The sequence below is a fragment of the Tenrec ecaudatus genome, chromosome 2 (assembly GCF_050624435.1).
Source record: "Tenrec ecaudatus isolate mTenEca1 chromosome 2, mTenEca1.hap1, whole genome shotgun sequence".
In the NCBI taxonomy this organism is placed as follows: domain Eukaryota; kingdom Metazoa; phylum Chordata; class Mammalia; order Afrosoricida; family Tenrecidae; genus Tenrec; species Tenrec ecaudatus.
This window is the reverse complement of record NC_134531.1, coordinates 190,826,540-190,845,257: the sequence shown is the minus strand read 5'-3', so window position 1 is coordinate 190,845,257 and position 18,718 is coordinate 190,826,540.

The following is an 18,718-nucleotide window of genomic DNA, read 5'->3' as shown; positions in this document are numbered from 1 at the left end:
TCTTATAATCTTATTAGATTTTTATTTGCATTTGTTAAAGTCTGCTTGGCTGTCCTCCAAGTCACTGGTGCAGTTCTCTGATTCCTCTAGTCGATTCTCTCTCGAGGTCCATGTATCTGCTACTGGTTTTTGTGATCTTTTCCCTAAGTCCTGGTATTTCCCTTTGGTGTATGAATTTTATATCCTCTATTGTTTAATCATTTTCCTGTATGACTCCAAGCAGCATATCCTGTATGACTCCAAGCAGCATTTTGAAATGATTCACATCCTGTATGACTCCAAGCAGCATTCTGAAAATTTCTTTCTGTGGCAGCTCAATGTCTGCTTCATCTATGCATGTCAGGACATCTTCTGTCATTGCTTTTTGTTTTTCCTGTTTTTTCATTGAGTTTGTTGGGGCTGATGGATGTTTGCGTTGCATTGATTTACAGGAGCCAGGTGCCATTTTCCAGGGAATTGAAGAGCACTGGCTCTCTGTGGCAGACTTGTAGGAATGCTTCTTCAAACTGCCTACAGGTAATTTCACTATGGAATTAACCTACCACTTTATACTCCTGTGGCTTCCCTCTCAGGGGGGGGTGCCCCAGAAGGCTGGTGGGTTGCCTGCTGTGGTGTTGCGGAGGTTGGGCAGAGGTTCCTGCAGCAGCTTGGAATGTTGACGAGTGTTGGCTGAGCTGCCACAGGCCCCCAGGCACACAGGCAGGAATTCCCCAGTAAGAAGTTTGGCAGAGTATCCCCAGCCTTGGGCTAGCTGCACAGGGTGGAGCTCACCTAGCTGGGTGTGGTGCAGGTGTAAATGCCCTAGGTTAAGGGGAGTGATCTGGAGGTCAGCAGTGCAGTGTGAGAGAACAGGAAAGAGACAAAGAGGAGGAAAAAAAAATAAAAAGTAAGCCTGCTGGGACAGTGCAGGGATAGAGAGAAGAGAGGGAAACAAAAGTAACAATGTAGCTGAGCCCTGACCCCTGCCCATGGAGCTGCAAGGGTTTAGTCCCTGCCCAGAGCTGGCGGCAAGCTGTGGCCGTGTTGAGAAAAAGCCCCTGCACAGCCCACCGAGTCTGTGGGGAGGGGATAGAGTGAAGAGAGGGAAACAAAAGTAAATGCAGATGAGCCCTGATCCCAGCCTGTGGGGCTGTAAGGTTTTAGTCCCTGCCCCAAGGCAGGTGGCGGCATGCTTTGGCTGTGTTGAGATTAAGCCCCATGCGCGGGCTCCAAATTGTCCCAGCTCCCGCCAAGACAGTGGGGGGCTAAGCTCAAGCCCTAGCTGGCCTTCCTGTGGTAAGCCAAAAGCCCCCAACCCCTCAATACCTTGTGGATCTGTGCCTACTTATCTTTATGATGCTCTTCCTGCGATCTTGCAGTGTTGAATTTCCCTCTAAGCAACTCTCCTGGGCTGCGGAGTCCCTCTGGTATGTGTCACTCCGTTGCCATCTTCCTGAAGTCCTTGTTCCTCTTTTTCCAATGATGGTCTTAGTAATTGTGTGATTTATATTTAGGCTTTGATCCATCTTGGGTTGGCTTTTGTACATGGTTTGAGGTATGGATCTTGTTTCATTCTTTTGCAGGCAAAGATCCACTTTTTGCAGCTCCTTTTTTTGGTGTGAAAAGGCTGTGTCTTGTCCATTTAAAGTATTTTAGTTCTTTATAAAAAATTAAGTGTTTATAGGCTGGGTTGACTAGAGAAACAAATCCAGTGACATTCACATATGTGTAAGAAAGAGCTTTAAATCAAGAAGTAATTATATATCAAGAAAACATCCCAGCCCAGTCTAACTATAGTTCATACATCTGATACTAGCCCATAAGTCCCTCTTCAGACTCATGTAGTCACAAGCAATGATGCAGAATGCCACAGGCTAGAGTGTTCAAAATCATATGGATCCAAGGTCGGTGGAAATGTGGCAGGGCTCGGGCAGCTCTCAGGACAGCCGGCAAGTAGGAGAGTCAAGACAGACAGAGAGGGGGAGGTTCCCATGGCCATCCTTATGAGAAGAACACACCCACAAGGAGGGACCATCAGGCTCTGACCTGATTGACAGGTTGGATACCACCCCATACACTTTCATATCTTCAAGTTGACTCAAAAATATATAACTACCACACCCACTGTTTTTTCTAACAATATTAATCATGCTTTGCATGCAGGTTGGCTATAATTCTCAAAATACATGACAGGCTACAGAAAGCCACACAACACAGCAATTACACAAAAAAAATTCTATGATTCATTATTTTGACATCTACTTTCTAAATGACAGCGCCTTATCAATCTTATGCAATGATTGAGAACGCTGGAGGGATCAAATTAATCCCAAGCAGGAATCAAATAATAATGAACATTCCAAACTCTTAGTGAAAGCATACAATGATAAATACACAGCTCATAATAACAAACTGATTGTGCTTAAACATGGCTGACTCAAATAAAAAATGGCTGCTGTCTTTTTTACAGATTTTTTTGGGTCATAGTCTTGTAACTCCCACAAAATAACTAGGTAGGACTATCTAAATAAGGTACCTGTGGTCCACCAAAGGAATTGGTCAGTTTGACCATTCTGCTAGGCTCATAAGAGGTGATCTTACAACAGTTTCGTGGGGAGGACCTCACTGTTACTAATAAGAACCAGGAATAGAGGATAACTTCCTTGGGAACCAGGGTCCCTGAGCTGAGAACCTCTTAGACCCAAGAGATAGAGAGCTGTAACACTGGAGAGGGGTACCACTGGGACTGGGACTGGCAGTGGCCCGAGATGGCAGCAACATAAGAAGACCTAAGGCGACTGGCTGCTCTGAAAAGCCATCTTTGCATTGGTCCTGGGTTCCGCTCGCCGCAGCCACCTCCGCCGCGCGCCTCCTCCTCCGCCGCCGCAGTCGAGGACTCGGGCAGCTCCCTCGCCAGAGTCCCCGAACTCGCGCTTTCTTTGTCATCCGCTGTACCGGATCACCAGCGTGCCCCACCATGTCAGACGCGGCCGTGGACACCAGCTCCGAGATCACCACCAAGGACTGAAAGGAGAAGAAGGAGGTTGTGGAGGAGGCGGAGAATGGGAGAGAGGCCCCCGCTAATGAGGAAAATGGGGAACAGGAGGCTGACAACGAGGTAGATGAAGAAGAGGAAGAAGGTGGGGAAGAGGAGGAGGAAGATGATGGTGAAGAAGAGGATGAGGATGAGGAGGCTGAGGCAGCTACAGGCAAACGGGCAGCTGAAGATGATGAGGATGACGATGTGGATTCCAAGAAGCAGAAGACTGACGAGGACGACTAGACAGCAGAGGGAAAAGTTCAACTTACAACAACAAAACAAAAACACAAAGGCCACCGTGACCTCTTCACCCTCCACTTCCTGTCTCAGAATCTAAACGTGGTCACCTTCGAGTAGGAGTCCCGCCCCACCCACGTGGGGCTGCGCCACTGCAGACACGCGCTCACCACCACCCCACCAAAACTACACCGAGAATTTGCAACAGGGGAGGCAAAAATAACCAGAACTGCCCGGGCCCTGCTTTTTTTTTCTTAAAAGTACTTTAAAAAGGAAAATTTGATTGTATTTTTTATTTACATTTTATATTTTTTGTACATATTGTTAGGGGTCAGACATTTTTAATGATCTCGGATGACCAAGCCAGCCTTTGGAGCGTTCTCTGTCCTACGTCTGACCTTACTTGTGGTGTGACCATGTTCATTATCTCAAAGGAGAAAAAAACCTTGTAAAAAAAATCAAAAACAACAACAAAAAAATACAATCTTATTCTGAGCATTCCAGTAACTGTTTTTGTGTATGTACTTAGCTGTACGGTAAGTAGTTGGTTTGTATGAGATGGTTAAAAAGGCCAAAGATAAAAGGTTTCTTCTTTTTTTTGTTGTTGATGAAGTTGCTGTTTATTTATTTTTTTGGCCTGTTTGACGTATGTGTGAAGCAATGTTGTCCAACAATAAACCAGAATTTTATTTTACTGAGTTCTAAAAAAAGAAGAAGAAGACCTAAGGAAGAGACCCGGCCTGAGACTTACCTGTGAGCATAAACAAGAAGAAGCTGTCCTGATTGAGGAACTGTACCCTGAGTTCCAAGGGCAAATCAACTTCCAAGTTAATTTTAATCTCAACTTGTAGCCTATTACTTCCCTAATAAAAATTGCTAACTGCATGCATTATCTGTGAGTTCGGTGTGGCCATTGCAGTGAATGATCAGACCCAGTAAAGAAGTAGAGAGGACCATGGGAGGGCTGGCTGATGTGAGACACAGTCAGGAAGCTGGAGAGTGAGGTATGTCTGAGCACCACCTCATAGGAATCGGCTCTCAGCTGATGGGGACTGTGATGGCTCTACCTCCTGTAGTTAGAGGAGGGCCGATGCCACCACTTCACACCCCGCCCCTCATCCCTGAATTGTTTATTCTGCAAACATTTCAACTTGCATCTTCAACATTTAAGGAGGCTTCATTCAGCAAACAGTACCCATGCCATCTGCAAGATAAAAGAGTGAACAAGCTGAACATGATTCCTGGTTTCAGGTCCTTATAGTTTAAGAAGAAGACAGACCATGCATTACTAAGTAACTAAATTGCGATTGTCCTACAATCCATTTGAGACGCCTCAACTTGTGAGATTCCTGTAACTGTGAAAGTTTGTTTTCTAATAACCGTACTACTGTTTTTAGAAATCCACTGAGTCTACGAATAGTGGATCCCCATAAGAACATCATACTCTAGTCCCATAATTTTGCAGTCACTTTTAGCAATAAGTGCAGTCTCATTTTAAGTAGGGAATCACACATCAGCCTGCCCTTTAGCAACCCTGAATCTCATATTTAATACAGCTTTTCTTCTTCCCCAGGTGCAGGCGGGGCTTATGACTACGAAACTTCTTAGTTGAGGGTGTAATCATATCACTCTGCTTCCTTTCCACACAGGGAAGAGGAGGAGGAAGAAAGAATTTTCTGTGCAAGCCTCTCCATGGAGATAGGCTGTTATCTTTCTGCTGGTTATTGCTACTTCAGTGGCAGTTCTGTCAACATCGCTGGCAGCAGAATGCCAGGTCTCATTTGCAGGCACTTGTTGCTCTCTGGCTGATAAATCTCAGAGTCAGCGTTTGCCTCCCAGCGACACACACCAGTCCTTATGATGATGGCTGTACACGCAGTGCGTCGTTCAGGAATTAAACTGGGTCTCTTGCTGGAAGGCAAGAGTTTACCAATATCCGCATCAGACATTTTTGTTGTTGTTAGATGCTGTGGAGTCAATTTTTGGCTTATAGCGACCTAGTGCGACAGAGTAGAACTCCTCCATTGGGCTTCTGAGCCTATAACATTTGCATTTCTGTGGGTACCATGTGATTAAGAAGCAATGATAATCAAGGAAGAAGTCCAACCACACTGAAGGCATGCAAAACAGCAACAGCAGCAGCATCAATAACAACAATATTTCAGGAGTTAATGGACTACAAGTCAGAGATATTTCAGCACATGGAAGCAGTACTTGAAACGCTCATTTGTTTGTGCCAAGAAATTGGAAAGAGAGTTACTTGGCCAGCCAACTGGACTAGATCCATATGTACGCCCATTCACAAAAAGAAGATCTAGCAGAATGTGGACATTGTCTAACAAAAGCATTAATATCGTAAAATTATGCTGACGGTAATTAAAAAATGGTTGTAGCAGTACATCAACAGGGAATGCCAGAAATTCAAGTTGGCTTCCGAAGAAGATGCTGAACGAAGGATATCATTGATAATATTAGATGGATCTTGGCTAGAAGCGAGAATGCCAGAACGATGTGTACTTATGCTTTATTAACTTTGAAAAGGCATTCAACTCTGCAGATCATAATAAATTATAGATAATATTATGGACCGTGGAAACTCCAGAACCTGTCCCAAGACCAGGTTGCATTTGTTCAAACAGAACAAGGGGACCCTGAGTGGTTTAAAATTCGGAAAGTTTATGTCTGGATTGCACTTTTCGCCTTACCCATTCAATGTGTATGCTGAACAAATAATCTGAGGAGCAACTATATGGAAAAATTCACACTCAGGGTTAGAATCATTGACAATCTGTCATGTGCAGATGACACCCCCTTGCTTATTTAAAGGGGAAAGGACTTGAAGCTTTCACTCATGGAGAGCAAAGACTACAGACGTCAATATGTCACTGTATTAGGTAGAGTTCTCTAGAGCAGGAAAACCAGGATACTTATGTTTATGTATACACCTATATACAATAAAACATATGGATTAGTGAAAAGGAATATTACAGCAAATTAGGACACACAGCAGTACAGAGAGCTCAGTACAACTCATTTTCGTGGGTTAGGTAATACACTGAATGTCCTTCCAACTCACGTGGACACCAGCCCAAGGCCAAGGAAGCAGATGGTAGGAAGATGAGGTGGCCAGGTGTAGCAGAGGCCAGTAGCGCAGCCTGATGAAGCAGGTCAGTGTGGACGTACATCCTGCATGGGGTAGTGATGTGAGGTGGCTGGAGGGAGGTGTGGCATTGGAGTGGTGGCAAGAGGAGCAGAATTGGTCCACAAGAGAGCAGACATGGTAAGGCGGGGCGGTGCAGAGTGGAACAGTGTAACACAGTGATGCGGTCCATGGGTGGCACTGAGCACTGCACCACCCACAGGTAGCACAGTACCTACAATGCGGCCGAGCTGGTGGGCGGTGGCAGATCACGAGGATGACTAGACTGGCTTCCAGCGAGTTATAAGTCTCAGTTGCACCTCTAAGGGAGGTCAGCAGGCTGTGACCTGATTGACAGGCTAAACTCCACCTGTATGTTCTTACAGCTGGAACAAATTGAAGGGTCCTATTGCAGGACATACATAGATTACCAAGTATAAGAAGGAGGCGCACACAGTGGAAGACAAGATAGATGACTGGCACATGCTTAATTACATCACTTCTACACACCAAAGGACTTCATCAGGAGGGTAAATGAGAGCCCACATGCAGGGAACACATTTTTAACAATGACACATCAGACAAGGGTTTAATTACCCAAATATACAGAACTCTACAACAGCTCAATAAGAAAATAACAAACGACCCAATTAAGAAGTGGGGAAAAAAAGATACGAACAGATAGTTTAAAAATGACGTACAAATGGCAAACAAACACATGAGAAAATGTTCGCAACCACTAGCCATCAGGGAGATGCAAATTAAAACCACAATGAGACACCACTTTATACTCTCAATGCTAGCCTAATTAAAAAACAAAACAGAAAATGACAAATGCTGGAGAGATTGGAATGCAAACACGCTGTTAGTAGATTTGTAAATACACACACAACCACCATAGAAAACTATATGGTGGTACTTAAAGCAAATGAGACTTGGAATCCCTTATGACCCAGCAATACCACCATTAGGCAGATACTACTCTAAAGAAATAAGAGACACAACTCGAGTGGATGCGTGTTCTCCCATGTTCATAGCAGCACAGTTCACGAACTGGAAGCAGCCCAAATGCCCAACTGTGAAGAATGGACAAAGAAACACACAATGGAACGGACATCACTACCCTGTGTGCACTTCGTAAGAACCACCTCAAGGGGGATGACCTCAAGGGGGATGACCTCAAGGGGGATGACCTCACATTGGCTGGGTCCTTCCTTCAAGAACGGGGAAAATGAGAAGACTGCCCACTTGACGGTGAACAACATTCAGACAAGGCTGTGACAGACCCGCAGGAACGAGATGAGAGCCTTACTGGAAAGGCAGGTTGAGAGTCGGGGACAAGAGCATGTCCATTTCAGAGGAGGCACTGGTGCTTCTGTTGGTGGGTGAAGGGATCAGTGGGGGGGACCAACCACACATCCGGAAGGGAGCAATAATCGTAGGGAAACTAAGGGGAGAATAAAGCTGGTTCTATGGCCCTGGGTAGACACTGAATATGTTTCTACCCAACCCTTGAAGAACCACGCCATGAACGGGGCACTATGATGACAATAGATGTTGGCTTTACAAGGAATATGGCATTCCCCCCAGGGCCACGCCAGAAGGACAAGGTATGGAAGCTTGGCTGAATGAACTGGGCCCTACCTCAAAACTACTTATACCCTTAGACTTAAGACTGAAAGACCCTGATTGGAGAGGATGCAAGGGTTATCCATCCCAAGACTGGGAATGGCAGTCGTTGGATCTTGGTGGGTCCCCTGGCTTAGTGGGTGTCCAGTGAAAGGAAACCAGAACCACCATATATTTGCTGTCCCAATGCTCCCCTGGCATTTATATGCAAGGTTTTGTTCCGAGAGGCAAGGGTCTGACCTTGTAAGAGATGGTGCGGGAAAATTTCCTCTAGCACCAGTCCCCGTGCTCAGTGCAAACATAGCTCAATCAATAAAGAAATCAATCTACACAAAGCAACATTTCATAGATTGCAGCTCACCTTTGGACTGTACTCATGTCAATAGTCCCTTACATTCTAAGTCACTGGATAAATTATTGATGTTATCAATGCACTTGACACACTCTGAGAGGATGATTGACAATGTTTTTTTGGTTGTTGTTGATCTTGTTGGTTCTGGTTTTGTTTATTGTTTTTGTCATAATATCACTGCCAAAGTAGTCCAGAGTCATTCATAACCCGGGGGCAAGCATATGAATTTTGGATTCCCACATAGCTCTAGCCCAAATCAAAGAACAGTTAGTTCTTATAACATGACCTTGAGATCACTGAAGATAAGGGTGCTACAGCAAGCGTGGTTAAGAAAATAGATGGCACCTGGCTATGAATTTGAATTGGAATAGGGTCTGAAAGGCATGTATTTAAACAAGCAGTCGTCTAAGTGAGGCATCAACTAAGCCCACATGGAAGAAGCACACCAGCATGTATGATCCAAAGATGAGGATTAAAAAAATCCAAGTATGATGAAGGTGAAAGTATCAGAGCTTAAATTGAAAACACCCAATTTGTAGAAGGTTACGGAGAGCAGTGGGAACCCACAATCCACCTGCAGAATATGGGGTCAGATTAAGCTTCTGGCAGATCCCCTCTAGCCACAGGCAAGGGGCTTACACAGCTTGACTATCAGACAGAGATTATTACTGTAAACTTGATTATGGTTGATCAAACCATGATACAATAGGATGCTTGGTCAGTTGGCCTCCTTCTTGACCCAACTTGAGTTTACTCTAGGCTCAAGTTGTCTCACTTGCTCCATGACAGAAATTTCTTCTCTGCCCTTTAAAATATTGTTGGTGGTTTTTTCTTTCTGATGCCTTACTTATATCTTTATATTATTTTTATTTTCTGTTTGTGTTGCTTTTGTTTGTTATTGTTACTGTTTGGTTCCCCAGTTTGTGAAGCACAGAAGTGGATACATAGAGACAATAACTTATGCAATGATTTATGTGGGACCTGGGGTGAGATTGAATGAGGGGGCGGATTTGGAGAGTGAACAATGAATGAAGGAGTGATGGGGAGAGGGAGTATTTGAAGTGATTTTGATTGTACAACTCTTTGAAAAAGCGATTTAACTATGGAAATATATGATGTGCAAACATTATATCAAGAAATCTACTTTAAAAAAAAGAAACCAAACTTCACCAATGACTCCCATGAATGAAGGAGGGAAATTTTTTGCTTCAGGGCATTGAACTTATGTTAACGGTGGTGGAACAATTTGGAAAAGAATATCAACAATAGTTGCACAACATGAACAGTATAATCAATGGCACTGAATTATACAGTAGAAGTTGTTGAACTGGAGACTCTTGTGTATATTTTTGATTGAATTACTGAATTGTATGACATGTGGATGCAGTGCCAATAAAACTATTAAGAAGAAAGAAAGAGAGAGAGAAAGCTGGACCATGAATGAGGAAAACCCCAAAGAATCGATGCTTTGACTCCTGGCGTTGACAAAGAGCACTGGATTGACTACACCACGGAGTCACTCACGCATCACCATCAAGCTGTTCCTGATTCATAGCAACGCTATAGGGCAGGGTGGGACTGCCTCTCTGGGTAGTGCGCGGCTGTTTCTGCTCCCATGAAGATTTACAATCTCAAAAACCACGGACTGCTGGAAGAATACAAAAAGCCTGTTCTACAGCAAGTACAGCTAGAATGTTCCTTGGAACTAAGGACGTTGAGACGTCATCTCAGCTACTTTGGCCATGTCATCAGGAGGGACTCGTTAGAGGGGCAGAGAAAAGAGGAGGTGGCTGCCTGAGAGCGCAAACAGCAAAGCCCCCGAGGACAGCACTGACCGGGCAGTGCTTTTCCTGCTGTGCATAGTCACGACACCCGGCAACAATCACAATCTTACAGGAACAGTTCTTCTGAAAAGCCTCTGGGCAGGTTCAAACCTCCAACGTTTTACTCAGTAGTCAAGCACATGGCCGTTGTTCTACCAGGACTCCTTCTATCATGCACTAACTCCATGTAAATATAGAGGATATAGTCATCTGTTCATCCAATGAATATAGTATTTTTTTGAGTGCCTATTAGATTTCCAGGCACCATGGCAAGGTCTGGGGATATAGCAGTGAGCAAGACATGACCTCGGTTTATAAACACATAGCTCCGTTTTATGAAAGAAGACAAAAATCCCTGGCTTAAAAATATAACATATTATATAATTTTAGGTGAAAGTTGACATAGCAAATTCGTTTTACCATCACTGATGGACCCACAGAGCGCTCCTGTATTGGTTGATATCCCCACCCTGTGTTGGCATGCTCCCTTTCTCCCCTTCCTGTCCAGTGTCCAGCCCTCCGTCTTCCCGGCCCCCTCCCCTTGTCTTTTCATCTTTGGCCTAGTGTAGTTGACTGTTCTAAGGAGCACACTTCTTACTGGTGGTATTGTTTACTGTACAGGACAGTTTATTATTTACTGGAAGGTGATTTGGGGGCGACTTTAGTTCCAGGGTAAAATGGTGTCTAACAGTGATAGTTTTGGTGATCCCTGCAGACTCTGTTGTGGTCGTTTTCACCCGTTGGAGTGTTTTCTACCCTTTCTGACCAGGGCCTCGGATCAGGTCTGTGGTCAGAGCAGGCTGTGGAAACCAGGCACCATCTAGTTCTCTGTTCTCAGGCTAGAAGAAGCCATGGTTCACGTGAGCCATACCTCTTATGGTTTAATCTATCTTGACTCCTTGACCTTCTTCACGCTCCTTTGCTCTAGACAGGAATTGCAGCTTGAGTTCTTACTTTCTTTTAAAAATAGTCTGATTCTTATTTTAAAATGAGAAGTGGAAAAGTATATCAATATTTTTCATTTATAAAAAAACTAAAACTCTGAAGACAAGGCCAAAGGTCTCTTTAAGATCTCCCCTATCCTGGTCCCTAACGCCCCCTCTTCGATGGTTCTTTGTTTAGACCCTTTCCTCTGTATGTATGGGTAGACATGTATCTGTAGACATCACACAGATGTCGACTTTTAGCTTTAGCCTGAAGCATGTCTGCTTTGGGCTGGAGAATTGGAATCTTCATTTGTAGCCAAACAGTTCTAAACACGAGGGCTCGCTTTCTCGTGGGGATTTCTTGGTGGGTATACATCTTTAAAAGCTTTTTAGTTTCTTTCTTCTTTTTTTTTTAAAAAATTGCTTGGCAGGGTCAGTGCCCACAGACTCGCTATTGTGTGTGCTAAAGCTGGTCAGCTCAGGTTTCTCCTCAGCTCCAGGAACAGGGTGTTCCTGCGACATTCCAGGTATTATATCCCAGTTTCGGGTCACTCTGAGCTTTCCCACTCGGGTGGGCGCTGTAGCCTTAGCAGGCAGCCTTTCAGTTTCGATCACTTCATCCCATCCTTTTCTTAGCCATTCCTGTTGTGGCCGTCGGGCTTCCAGTTCGCTGACCAAGTATCAAGTAGAGGTCAAGCTACTTGTAACAAAAGTTGTCGCACCCTTATGTTCAAAGATAGTCTATTTGCACTTGAGACAAAGCAATTCAGAATGGTTATAAAGGAGGATGTGTGTCCATATCACACATCGATATCTCTCTGGACATCTCTGAATGTCAACAGCCACTTGTGTAGACCCACAATTTTACATAAATTTTACAACTGGCCTTTTCTTCAGTTAAAATAATCTATCTGAACAATTTCAGTGGTAGGGCATACAGATCTACATTATCTATCGTAATAGCTCATGATAATATTTTAAGCGTAATATGACATTTCTTGTTATTTTTGAGAAGTGGGGAAAAAAGTAAACAGAAAAGTAAACCCCATTCCCAACTTTGATATCCCACGCTGAATGGTTAGTAAAATTAAGAGTGACATCTCTCTGAGATGATAAAAGTTATACTATAAAATATTAGACAACCAGGGGCGAAAATTTGAAGTTATCCTGTCCACGTTCCTTCCCCCAAGGTTAAATGTTGTTGTCAACTTCTTGCGATCCCATCAAACCCTGCAAAATGACTATGTATATTTACTTCTATCTTTTTTATTTTCTGTTTTTGGTTTATTTGTGTCTAACAAAAAGGATTCCATGATACACAGCTATGACTTTGCTTTCTTTCACTTGATCTAGTCTGGTAATTGTTCCTGAACAACGCACATGTGTTTCCTCTTTATAATGGCTTCAGTAAAAAGACAATTTCTTAGGGCTTGTCAGGTTTTTTTTTACATTTTATTAGGGGCTCATACAACTCTTAACACAATCTATACATATACATACATCAATTGTATAATGCACATCCGCACATTCCCTGCCCTAATAATTTTCAAAGCATTTGCTCTCCACTTAAGGGCTTGTCAGGTTTATTTAACAATTCCTTACATATCTTCTTTGTTTGTAGGGTTTTGTTTGGTTAGTTTTCACCATTACAAAAATGTTACAAGAATAGTTTAGTCCTTCGCGGAAGCAAGTCTTCCAGATAGCCACAGAGAAAGCCAAAGGCGCTTGTGCTTTACGTGTTGACGGAAATGACCAGCAAAGTTGCATCACATTACACTCTCAGAAATCGCCTGTTTCCTCAAATGTCCAGCACTGGTTATCAAACTTAAAAAAATGCTGCCAAATAAATGAAAACGACTTCCTGTGGAGCTCTGGTGAGGGGGTGCTTAAGTGTTTGGTCGCTAGTCCAAGGTTGGTTGTGTGAACTCACCAGCTGCTCGGGTCCGCTTCTGTACAGAGTCATGGCCGCAGAGACGGGAGAGCAGTCCCACTCCCCTCCGGAGGGTGACTGCACATTGAATCCACGGGAGGGCGAATGGTTTGATTTTGATCTTTTTATGATTTGAATGTACTTATTAAGCGTGAAACTCAAGTTCTTTCCCAATGTTCATTGGCCATGTATGTGTGTTTTCTTTCAATTGCCTCTTCAGATACATCAATGCATTTATTTCTTCTTGGGCTGGTCTTCGTTTCCATTAGCTATCAGTAGAATTTAGATGGATCGTTAGCATTTAATGAACGCAGTATCATATAGCATGGATAAAGTACTTAGCATTGTTTACTAATAAATACTTGGGGTATTTGCAGTATTAGACCACAGCTCCAGATGTTCTTGTACACACATCTTGGTACTTTGGACCAAATATCTCTGTAGGACAGATTTCTAGAAGTGAAATTGCTGATTCAAAGCCACATTCTTTGTCAATATTTTAAAAAATGTCATTTGATGGGGAAACGGTCTAAGACTAAGTAGCCCCCTTGCACCACCTTTGAGCTGACTCTTATCATAGCGTTTTTGAGGCTTTCCATCTTAATGCTGACAGCCTCCTTTTCCTCCTGTCACACGGGGAGGGGCGTAAAGAGAAAGAACTGTCAGCTTGCTGAAGCAAGGTGGCTTGTGGTTGCTGGGAGGCTGGAAGCTGCTTCACTGGAATCTAAAGTATCAGTTGGGGCACCCGGATTAAATGGGTTTCCGCAGAGCTTCTAGACGAAGAACCGAGAGCCTTACAGATAGCATCAAAACATGATCAAATTCTGAAAACCTCATGAATAGAAGCAGAGCATTGCCAGAGTCGGTGCCAGAAGACGAGCCCCTCAGGTCGGAAGGCACTCAGAATATGACGGAGGAAGAGCTGCCGCCTCCAAGTAGAATCCGCCATGAAGACTTGGATGGAGCAAAGCCTTTGGAGGCAAGACTCAAAATGAGAAGAAACAGCGGCAAACATCGCTTAATAACTGGAACCTTGAATGTATAAAGGTATAAATCTAGGAAAATTCTGTGGGAGAAAAGAAAACACCAAGTCAACACCAAGTCACTCGCAGTGAGTTGGCAGGACAGAGTAGAACTGCCCCCTAGGCTTTCCCAAGCTGAGATCTTTACGGAAGCAGACTGCCACATCTTTCTCCTGTGCAGCTGTGGGAAACAGAAAGATTTCTCCCAAGTCATCTCCCCCAAGTGTGTTCGACTTAGGACACTGCTTGCAGCTAATGATTGTCAAGTTACTTCCCTGGAGGCAGTCAGCTGCCAGACTACTGTCTAGTCCCACCACTGGTAGGCCTGCTCCCTGCTGTTAAGAACACTGGGCTACTTCCCCCTAAAGGCTTGCTGCCATTAGCTTGGTCCCTGGAGGTTTACACCCTACTGATAATGGTCTCTATGGAGATCCAGAGAACAGGCTCAGTGACATCCCAGGTTAGGCTGCCATCCTGAATCTAGGACCTGCCCATCTTGCCAATGTGTACCCCCAATCTCTCCTCTTTCTATTGCATGGATACCCCTAGACCACCCCCTCCCATTACTGTATTACCTATAGCACAACCCTTTCCTATGACCTATGGCTTTACCTGTAATTAGTGGGCTTGCACTCCCCCCAAAGATAGATATAGGCCTGGGTTAACAATAAAGAGCTCTCGCTCTTCGGCTCCTCCCTTGACCCCTCCCTCTCCTCTCCTGTCCTTGCTCCCCTGTTCCCTTTCCCCTTGTCCTCCTTCCCCTCCCTCTCTCTCCACGTGGATCACCCAGTGAGGCTGAGGTGAGTATTGCTACCATGAATGTGTCTGACTCCATTATTTCAATCTCTAATGCTCTCTATGACATTACTATAATCTTTACTTATTATCACTGTACAATTGCGCCTACCGGACCCATGATGATGTGTTAGGGGCTGGATTCCCCACGCATGGAACAGCCACTGTGTTTGAACCATTGGCCTTTGGTTAGCAGTGGGGCGCTTTAACCCAGCTCCTTAACTTTCTGTAGACTAAAACATAATGATATATGCATACTCTGAATCATTCTGTGGTGATGCGTTTTCACTGCTCGCTCTAGTATTACCTAAGTTGGGACACAGTGTTCAAAGGAACATTTGGCGCTCTGGTAATGCATGCATGTAAATTGAATAGAAGGACAGAGTGGGAGAATGAGTCAGCTCACTTATGAGTTACACTGGGTTCCCAGGTAAGCAATGCTCAAAAGAACCTATACTCAACAAAATCCATTACATTAGGAAGGTATAGGAAATAGTTTAAGGGAAGAATTACACACAGCCTGTCTTTGGACCCAACAACTCATAGGTGTGGTAGCAAATATGGCCTGAAGAAGCTATACTTCTGACTAGAGTGTTAATTGGATTGGAGGACACCAGTTCAGGTCAATAAATGCCACGTGAATGCATGAATGAATGGCCACGATGCCAACTTCAGTTACTAGATGACTGTATTCCAAGGTTGCTTGGGGGAGGGATTAACCGAGTTTAGGTTCTGCCTTGAATTTTGAAAGAACTAGAGTTATTAACACCATTTTGGAGAGTATAATGATCTAAACAGACACCCACTACATTAGTACTGTTTTCTGACAAAATGAAACAGTTCTACTGGTGTACTATCATCTAGGATTTTAACACACATTTATTTGCTTTCCAGTGAGATTCATACCTACATGTGAAAGCCCAAACCTGCAGTGTCGGAGAAGGTAGAATTGTGTTCCACAGGGTCCTTCAGTGGCTGACTCTTCAGAAACAGATGCTCTGCCCTTTCTTCCCATAGTTCTAAGAAATTTTTCTTTTGTTTCTAATATCATTTCCTTGTGAAAATGGACATCCGAGGCAAAAATCTACTTGAATTTAAGTTTTCTTTGTTTTCATACTATTACATGAATGTTCAACATTACACATTTATAAGAATATTAGAGTTTTGATTTCTACATTTTCCTTAACATATATTATAAATATAGTTGCATCTTGATGATTCTGATCACTAGTTATGCTCTGGACTTATGCACTCTCTTGATTTCTGTCCTATAATCAATGTTGTTTACTCAAGTATGGAAGCCTGCATAGCTTCTTCCAGATAATGAGAACATCTAAAAGCTTATGTATATGCACATACATAATTAAGTAAATGTAAATATATATCAGGGTGCTACAAAAAGTTTATGGAACAATTTCATTGTCTTTCAAGTATATTTTCCAAAATCATTTTGAAATCTCATATTTGTATGTACATATGTGTATAATTTTGAATTTGTTATTTGCTTTTTGAAATATGAATTTATAAATTACATATATTTTTCATTTGCATTCTTTTTTTAAATTAAAAAAATTTAAAAACATTTTATTAGGGACTCATACAACTCTTATCACCATCCATACATATACATACATCAATTGTATAAAGCACATCCATACATTCTTTGCCCTAATCATTTTTGAAGCATTTGCTCTCCACTTAAGCCCTTTGCATCAGGTCCTCTTTTTTCCTCTCCCTCCCCGCTCCTCCCTCCCTCATGAGCCCTTGATAATTTATAGATTATTTTTTGTCATATCATGCCCTATCTGGCGTCTCCCTTCACCCACTTTTCTGTTGTCCGTCCCCCAGGGAGGAGGTCACATGTAGATCCTTGTAATCGGTTCCCCCTTTCCAACCCACCCTCCCTCTACTCTCCCAGTATCACCCCTCACACCCCTGGTCCTGAAGGTATCATCCACCCTGGATTCCCTGTGCCTCCAGCTCCTGTCTGCACCAGTGTACAACCTCTGCTCTATCCAGACTTGCAAGGTAGAATTCAGATCATGGTAGTGGGGGGGCGGGGAGGGGGAGGAAGCATTTAGGGACTGGAGGAAAGCTGTATTCTTCATCGTTGCTACATCACACCCTGACTGACTCATCTCCTCCCCTAGACCCCTCTGTGAGGGGATCTCCAGTGGCCGACAAATGGGCTTTGGGTCTCCACTCTGCACTTCCCCCTTCATTCATTATGATAAGATTTTGGTTTTTTTTCTGATGATGCCTTATACCTGATCCCTTTGACACCTCGTGATTGCACAGGCTGGTGTGCTTCTTTATGTGGGCTTGGTTGCTTCTGAGTTAGATGGCCGCTTGTTTACCTTCAAGCCTTTAAGACCCCAGACACTATCCCTTTAATTTATCAGCACATCCCACCCGAGAAATAGCTACCGAACATTGTGACTTTTTATTATTTTATTTGTTTACTTTAAATGTTTATAGGAGAAAGCCCAGTCCTAGTTGGTGGTTTTGAACTGCCGACCTTGCAGACTACATCCTACTGCAGAACCACTACACCACTCGGGCTCCTACGTGACTTCTTAAAAATAATATTTTATCGTGTTTTTGGTGAAAGCTTACATTGTATGTTAGGTTCTCCTTTGATAATGTCTATAGGTTGGTCAGTGACATTACATTTTAACAATGTGTTCACATTCTCTTGTGTTCTGATTATTCTGTTACGAACTTGATTTTTTAATAGTGACATAGTCACTATTGATGTAACACATTGATTCACACTTTCCCACTGATGGACATTCAGGTTATTTTCCATTTTCTGCCATTGAAAATACAGCCACATTAAATAGCTTCATAGATTTATCTTTGTATTCTTAGGATCCAGACACACACACACATACACACACACACACTGAGTTTTTAATGTATAAGACCTTAATATTTATTGTAGGTTATATCACCCAATATAGATATATAGACCTTAGTTTGATCCCAATTCAAACAAACTATAAAAATAAAAACCTGTGACATTTAGAAGACAATTAGAAATTTGAACACTAGGTATTTCATTAAAGTAAGGAGTTGTTTTTTTCTTTTTGGATGTGATCCTAGTAGACATAGAAACTGTTTCTCTATGATGAATTATAATATTCATCATAATATTGATGAATGAAATAGTATGATGTTTTAGATTTGTTTAAAAATAATGTAGGACAGAAAGAGAAGTGTGGATGGAAGTATAGATAAAATAAGAGTGGCCATTAATCGATTAATGTAAAAAGATATTTCTTGCATTAATTTGTATTCACCTTACTACTGGTGAGGCTAATTATCTTGAGAAAATATAAAGCTTCCTTGTTGGCAGCTAGTAGTATTGTTGGAACAAACTTCCAATCAAAGGTTCTTTCCCCACTCAGTAAGAATGAAAACACGGGAAGCCAAACTTACCGAGAAAGCAAAACAATCTACTAGCGAGAAAAGCATCTTTCAGGGCAGGTGTGAGGAAAGTTCACTGGGCAGAGAAGTATCTGTCCAATCAGGGTAGACATGGAGGCACCCAAGGCAAAGCAACCATGTCTCATTCATTGAACAAGAGAAAATAATCAGGGGTTTTGAAGGAGTTTAGACAGAAAGGGAATTAATTTTATGCATGAAAGGGGTGAAGAATTCTGAAAATTGAGCTCACATGGGTAGAGTTAGGGTAATTTGGGTTCAGGGGCTCTAAATGAGGACTGCAGCAAAGGCTTCTGGGTCTCATGACTTACTGTAGGATGGTGTGCATGCTCCGGGCAGCAGCTCCCTCAGGTTGAACTTCTCTGTGTGGGTGTTCTTTGACCTTGGGTTCAGCTCGAG